The 8,061-nt window shown below is 37.7% G+C and overlaps 1 pseudogene; it reads left to right on the top strand.

Moving 5' to 3' along the window:
• Positions 1–4,629: 4,629 nt before the first annotated feature.
• Positions 4,630–8,061, top strand: part of LOC135206870 (glutamate receptor ionotropic, kainate 2-like) — a 41,204-nt pseudogene continuing 37,772 nt past the window's right edge.

The following is an 8,061-nucleotide window of genomic DNA, read 5'->3' as shown; positions in this document are numbered from 1 at the left end:
CAAACCTTTGTCTTTGATTCTTTTGATAATGGAGCGTATCGTGTACTCGCCGTGGGGTGAAATGCAGTTTATATGACCGCAAATTCTCCTTTGGATTTGGGAAAAGCTTTATTTCAATGATGAACTTGAGCTATGTAAAAATCCTTCCCTTTAGAGAAACCAAAATATGCAATCAAGTTTATAGGCAAGACTTGAATGTCGTTTCCTTTAGAGCTTTGCAAACGGCTCCTACTATTTTGAAGATCGACTTACATGTCATAACTCTTACTGACAAAACTAGCATGAGTTTCTCTTGGACCTCACAAAGTTTTGTCAGTTTTTTTAAGGATAATATGACACACGATTCGTCTAACATGAAAAATAGAATCATATAGATTTCTCAATGTAAGCTCTTTACAAAAGACCCCCTTATCGTCCAGAACCAAGAACACAGAGAAACCTCAGCGTGAATTGGAGCCTCTGTGTTCATCTACTTTAGAGATTTCACTTGGTCTCTACCGCAGAGATTTACGCGGCATATTCTCCTCCAATTCGGATCGGACCCTCTTCCCCATATTGCAAATAGGATCAAAGGCTTAAGCGTTTGAATCCAGTATTACTGGGAACATAACTCGCCTATACTTTTTTCTTTCCCTGATACGTCATGGGTCTCACGTGAGGATTCCGCACTTTTCGCCCATTTTTTAATAAACTGTGGATTGCGTCGTGATTTCCTGCTATGCAGTTTAACTTGACAGCTTCTAACAATACTTATTCAGTTTCGTGTGACATTTTATATATAAGCTGATTATATACGTTTTACCGGTACTTATGCATTTTCCAACAATAAGAAAATTAAAAAGTTTTAGCAAATAACGCATTCTGTCGGTTCCAATTATTATTTGTTTAGATTAGAAAAAAGTCATTTCAGTATTGCATCAAGATAATTGCATATTACAAGGATGGATGACATACTGTAATGTTTTCTAATTAGATTATGATATGATCGGGTTTTCAACCATATTTAATTAGATATAGAATTTCATAATGTAAATATCGATTCTCTCTCTCTCTCTCTCTCTCTCTCTCTCTCTCTCTCTCTCTCTCTCTCTCTCTATCTTGAAATCATTAGCAATTTTTTACCATATGTACAGCCATCCCAGTTATTCGCAATATCGTTAATATCTATTCATGAAATAATTTTTTGTCAACAGACACGTTTATGAACAGGCCATGAATTATCAATGCATAATGCAAATTAGTTCTCTCTCTCTCTCTCTCATCTCTCTCTCTCTCCCTCTCATCTCTCTCTCTCTCTCTCTCTCTCTCTCTCCTTTTGTCATCAGACTAAGTTTATGACAGGCTATGAATTATTAATGCATAATGGAAATTAGTTTTTCATCTGAACTCTCTCTCTCTCTCTCTCTCTCTCTCTCTCCTCTCTCTCACTCTCTCTCTCTCTCCTTATTTGCATATTAGCAATTATAACTCCTACTTCCGTGGTCCAGGTGGAGGCCGACGATTGGCGCCAACTACACCAAATCCTACAGAGAGGTAGAACGGGACATTGTAGAGGAATTACGAGGAAGAACCTGGTCATTTGTCGTCCGTGTTTTTGAGTTTTCATTCAAGATATTTCCTACTGTAATACACTTCACTTTATTCCCATTGAATAGCAATAATGACAATGATTTTCAGTACTAGTGTCATCTAGACCGAGGGATTTATTTCAAACTAGAGAGGAAAATAGTTGGAGAGGTCCAGCATTGAATAGCAATAAATGAATGATATTTAGTACTAGAGGCATATGTAAAGTCATTTATAGACCGAAGGATATATTCTAAACTGAGAGAGGAAGAGAAGAGGATTATATGAATCAAGTCACAGAATTTGGACAGACACGAGAGTGAATGGACAGCTAAGGTAAAGAACACAGTAGTACTTGGTGGAGCGTAATGCCGATGCAAGATGCTTTTATTAATATCCAGTGTGCTTCATCGAAGACGTACTTTAAACAGCGTCATAAACTTACGCTACAGATGTATACACGAAAGTTGATATCACACGAAAGCAGCCAATGAGAGAGCTTACTGACAGGAGCTGGTAGGTTGTAAAGAAACTTCGATATGACATCCCTGGGGGAGGAAAGAAAATAGCCTTCATCGAAGCATGTTAGAATTGAGGAATAGGGTGTCGTGTAACACATAACCGTACTGCTATTGAATTATTGCTGCGGTTTGTTGCGAGCTGTAAAAAAAAGAAGAAAAAACAGGGAGTTGGGACCGAAAAGTAACGTAAATAGCTGTTTGAAAACAGAGATCAAATCTCGAAATTGCTGCTTACTGTGTTAGAAATTTTTTCCTCTTTGGTTACAAATTTCAGCGAATACGAAGAAGATAAGACTAAGCTAAAAAAAAAAAAAAAAAAAAAAAAAAAAAAAAAAAGAACACACACACACACAGGGAGTTATGACCGAAAACTAACTAACATAAATAGCTGTTTGGTAACCGAGATCAGATCTCGAAATTGCTGCGTATTATGTTTGCATTTACCTTTTTGGTTACGAATTTCAGAGATTAATGAAGAACGCAAAACCCTCCGACTCGATGGCTGGCAGCCCGATGATAATAATCGATGCGAGTCTGCAACAGGTAACTGGAGTTTGCCACACAAGTTCCCAAAATCACATTTCACGCGTAACCATTTCTCGGTCCCTGTTGTTAAAAGTAGCGCTTTCACCATATCGAGTAACTAATTTCTTGAGCCGAGCTATTTAGTGTTTAAAAACCGATTACCTGTCAAACTTCAAACATAGGTTAATTGTAATGAACAGTTGCAGATTTTGTAAAGCTATTCATCAGAAGTCACGATTCGTCCTCCTTGTTTTAATCTATGACAGACAAAAAAGTCCTTAACGAACCAATTGTGATTATTTTTGCCATATATATAAGCTGTACAGTCAATACTGTAATCTATACACGTTTTTTTTTTAGTTTCACGTTTTTTACAAAAGCCCCGATAAAGAACTGTAGTCCCTAATTGATCAAGGATACTCCCACCGGAATAGATGCAATCTCCAGCAGTATATATTTACTTAACCCAAATGTTTTCTAGGAACCATTGTAGACATCTGTTGTATATAGAAAATCCGCATCAAATCACCAGACGTCCATCAAACGATTGGATCAATTTACCCACATAAGAATCCTCAGAAAATTGTTCAAGAATTATCATTAGCCAACAGACATAAAGCTCATGTCCAATATCCGTATACTTTCTTGTCTAACAACTATCAACAAGCTCGCCTCAGTGGCGGGTGGATCGCTATCGTCTTGGCCTGTCACCTCAGTGGCCGCGAGTTCGATTCTCGGCATTCCATGAGGAGTTAGAGATGTGTATTTCTGGTGATAGACGTTCACTCTCGACGTGGTTCGGAAGTCACGTAAAGCCGTTGGTTAGTCCCTTTGCTGAATAATCGCCGGTTCCATGCAACGTAAAAAAAACATACAAACAAACAAAACAAGCTTCACATCACATCACATCAATTCACATCACAGACTTATCGAAAATGGGAGCTAAAGGACGCTTTCGAAAGTTCTAAGTTATGTACGTCAAAGTCTGGCATTTGAATTACTTGTAGATATAATTCTCCAATAATAAAATTAATACATTTGGAAATTTCATCAATGTAACCACAAGCATACAGTCGTGACAGAGGTGTCGGTCCACAACTGTAAGCACTCCTTTTTCCGCACTAGTTAAAGACCGACGATCAACCTGGATTGAACTGATAATAATAGCGAGGACACCAGGCTATAGTAGATTCACATCAGCTGTGCATTTGAAGTCTAGGCCCAAGTCTCTACAACGCTCCTAATTGGCTGTTGATAAGCCAATGACAGGGCTGGAAACTCTCAGTCTCTCTCGAGAGTTCACATAGGCAGGATGTATATTCCACCTCTCTGAAAGACTTATACCTCAGGAGAGAGGGAACACACATCCTGCCGTATGGAACTCCTCGAGAGAGACTGAGAGTTTTCCAGCTCTATCACTGGCTTATCAACAGCCAATCAGGAGCGTCGTAAGGATTGGCCTAGACATCAATGCACGGCTGATGTGAGTCTACTATAGCGCTAAGGGTAGAACCGCCTTGTAGTTTTTTAATAACGTAACTAATAATAGCAATATTTCAGAGACTTTTTAAAAAAAGCGCAATCAAGTCACACCCATCCCTTTGTTCCGTATTTTCCCCCAGTGATTAACAGCTGACGGGGATTTTTCTTCTCACCCGTGATTAATTTCGTTCAACTTTGCCATCTGACATTATCTCATGTATCCCATATATAAGAGTAATGGGATATAATCATCTTTTGTTTACTTGCTCGTGCAAAGAGACACCTTTGCACACACACACACACACACACACGCACACACACACACACACACACACACATATATATATATTATATATATATATATATATATGATTATATATATATATATATATATATATATCCAACAGTGTAATTCGTCTTACTTATGTTTAAAATGCTATCCGCAGTCGCTAGACGCCTAAGCATATTTCTGTAGAAACCGAAACAGCGTAATGTGCTGTTTTACGATTCAGGTCACGAGTCCGTGACTGGAAATATGCAGCAGGAACTCGAGTGGGCTTTCTCGTCCTTCTGTCCCTCGGAGTAATTGACTTCACGAATAAGTTAACGACACTTGGCAACTGATGAAACAGTTAATTGCGACATCCAGCTATAGTAGTAGATTCACATCAACCGTGATGTCTAGGCAAGTCCCTTACGAAGCTCTTGATTGGCTGTTTGATTTGCCAGTGACAGGGCTGGAAACTCTCAGTTTCTCTCTGGAGTTCACATGGGTAGGATCTATGTTCCTTCTATCCTGAGGGATACTTTTGAAAGACGTTACCCCTCAGGCTAGGTGAAACATATATCCTCCCTATGTGAATTCTCGAGAGACAGAGATTCCAGCCCTGTCATTGGCTTATCAACACCCAAGCAGGAGCGTCGTAAGGGACTGGCCTAGACATCAAATGCACGGTTGATGTGAATCTACTATAGGCATATCAATGTAATGTCAATGTCCTCTCAGATGAGAATTCTAAAAACTCTTTTCATTTTTCTTCTTTTTGTCGTAAGGAACCCCCCTACGTCATGCTACCCGGAGACCTCAGACGGTGGAACAGACAGCCAGCAACGCCTCGAGGGTTTCTGCATTGACCTCGTAAGGGAGATTTCGCAAATGCTCCTCTTCACCTACACCGTGAAATTGGCAGATGACGGGACCTACGGAATGTTCGACACTGACTCCGGGAGATGGAACGGAATGATTCGGGAGTTGCTGGAACAGGTGAGGTTAATCAGTTCAAGTCCAGTTGAATTACAGCTTAGGAATATTCGTGCTGGAAGGTTGTACTCAAACTATTGGACATAACAATGGACGCTGATAAAAGATTCCATGACGAGTAGGAATATTTGTGCTGGAAAGTTTGTACTCAAATATTGGTCAATAACGAATGGGGACTGACAGAAGACCTTAATTACCACGCATTGATGCCCATACAAAGATTGTCGTTGTTTTAGATTTAGTTGGCCTTATGCCAGCATGGGTTCTTGCTCATAGAGCAGCCGGTAGACATACAATGATCATACTCATTTTATTACGTTAATGACCCTTGAGTATATGGGGAGTGGTTTGGTAAATATTCTCTTATCATTCATAATTAACATCATGCATATTTTTCATTTAACTTGTCGTTGTTCGGTTTACATGTATATATATATATATATATATATATATATATATATATACATATATAAATATATATATATATATATATATATATATATATATATTTATGTATATATATATATATATATATATATATATATATATATATATATATATATATATATACTATATACACACACACAAACACACACACACACACACACACACACATATATATATATATATATATATATATATATATATATATATATATATATATATATATATATATATATATATATATATATATATATATATATATATATACTATATATATATACACCATATATATACACCCATATATATATATATATATATATATATATATATATATATATATATATATATATATAAATAATATGTGTGTGTGTGTGTGAGTGTGTGTGTATGTGTGTGCCTTTGTATGCGTGAGTGTTTTTCTATTTTCATATACTTGTTTCAGATATTCCTTCTTATCACAATTTTGCCAAATTGGAAGGGCCGTATCGAGCCATAACATTTTCTTTATTTTATCATTCGCCTTCCAGAAAGCAGACCTCGCTATCGGCGATTTAACCATCACTTACGAAAGGGAGCAAGTCGTCGACTTCACCGTTCCTTGGATGAACTTAGGCAAGTATTGAGAACCGGTAATGTTGTCTAAAATTAAATATGCAAAGTATGAAGCAACGAAATCTCAAAAAAAAAATTGGTTTGAAAGATTTTGTTTTTTAAAAGAAAAGACCATAGGAGTGATTGTTGAGGACGATGTGTAGCAGTGGTTGTCGCAAGAATGGTGCTACAGCCTTGAAGTTTCTCAAGAAATCTCAAAAAAAAATTGGATTTGAAAAAACTTTCAAAAGACCATAGGAGTGATTGTTAGATGATGTGTAGTAGTGGGTGACGTCAGAATGGTAAACAGTCTTGAAGTTTCTCAGGAAATCTTTAGGTGTCAGGTCTAGGCCTAGTGGTGGACTGGTAGGGTCGGTAGGCCGAGAATGGTCCACAACCCTCTGAAACGTGAGTCGATGGCTGAGTATACACAATAATTACTCGGTCCCAGTTCTGTCATCCTTTGTTAATTCATTTCTGCTTTCCATTCCCCCAGGTGTCAGCATTTTGTACAGGAAATCGTCCAAAAAGACGTCAGTCTTCTACAGGTCCTGTCACCCGTCTCAGCTGACGTTTGGCTCTCTGTGGCCTCTGCCTATCTGGTGGTGTCGGTAATGCTCTTCACCATTGCGAGGTAAGCTCTCTCTCCTCTCTCTCTCTCTCTCTCTCTCTCTCTCTCTCTCTGTTTACTCATCAGCTTTTACGTCCAAGTTTAATTTTACTTCTCTCTCATTTCTGTTTCCCTTCTTTTTTATCTATACCAAGAAATGATATTTATCTAACATTTTTAAGTATTGAGGAAATATTTTATGGAAGATTTATTTGCTGATGAAAACAGAAGAATATTCCCAGTTGAAAAGAAAGTTTCCTTCGGGTGAAGATTTACGAGATAACTAAAGATATTATTCACACAAATCGTTCATAAGAAATGGGCACGTCTGAATGTTTTTCCCCCAATTTTTTCTCTACAGGTTTCAATCTTATTCTTAGATTTAATATCTAAGTACCATCAGAAATGATTTCTTTTTTATATGTCATCTAGTGATTTTTTATTACGTTTTCCACATTCAAGACAAAAACGCTGTAACTGCAAGTAGAATTTATCCCGTTTTCTATGCAGATTTTCACCCTACGAGGGTGGACCGAATCACATCAGTGCGATACGACAGAAGGAAGAATAAACGAGTTCTCGCCTCCTTGGCTCTTTTTGGTTCTGTTTTGGCTCCCTCGTCCAACAAGGAGAAATGCATGCCTAGGTAAGAAGTCAAACCTGACTATATCACTGTAAAGCTAGACTCAGTGATGCATTTTTATGGACTAACTCAAAAAACAAAACACACAGATGCTTTCCCACACTCCGAGTACAGAGAAGGGCAAAGGAGGAGAGAAAGACATTTCAGGTCAAGCGGTTCAGTGATCAAAATTTTAGGTTAAAGAATTCTCACGCACGTCCTAATGTCATCATTATTAAGCCACCTACTGCCCTGACAACCTTGAATCTTTTTTTATGTATTCTTTTACATTAACCTGGTCAGTGCCTTGTAGAAATGAAGAAAATTTTCACCTTACAGAAATGCCAGAGTTTACCTATGTTACATTTGAATTGAGATGTTGCAAAATATATGTTAAAGCACTTAACAGCGACCATACTGTATACACACCATTAACAGA

Source organism: Macrobrachium nipponense, chromosome 31, assembly GCF_015104395.2.
Source record: "Macrobrachium nipponense isolate FS-2020 chromosome 31, ASM1510439v2, whole genome shotgun sequence".
Classification (NCBI taxonomy): Eukaryota; Metazoa; Arthropoda; class Malacostraca; order Decapoda; family Palaemonidae; genus Macrobrachium; species Macrobrachium nipponense.
Note: the sequence above shows the minus strand (reverse complement) of the source record. Positions and strands in the feature narration are given on the sequence as shown.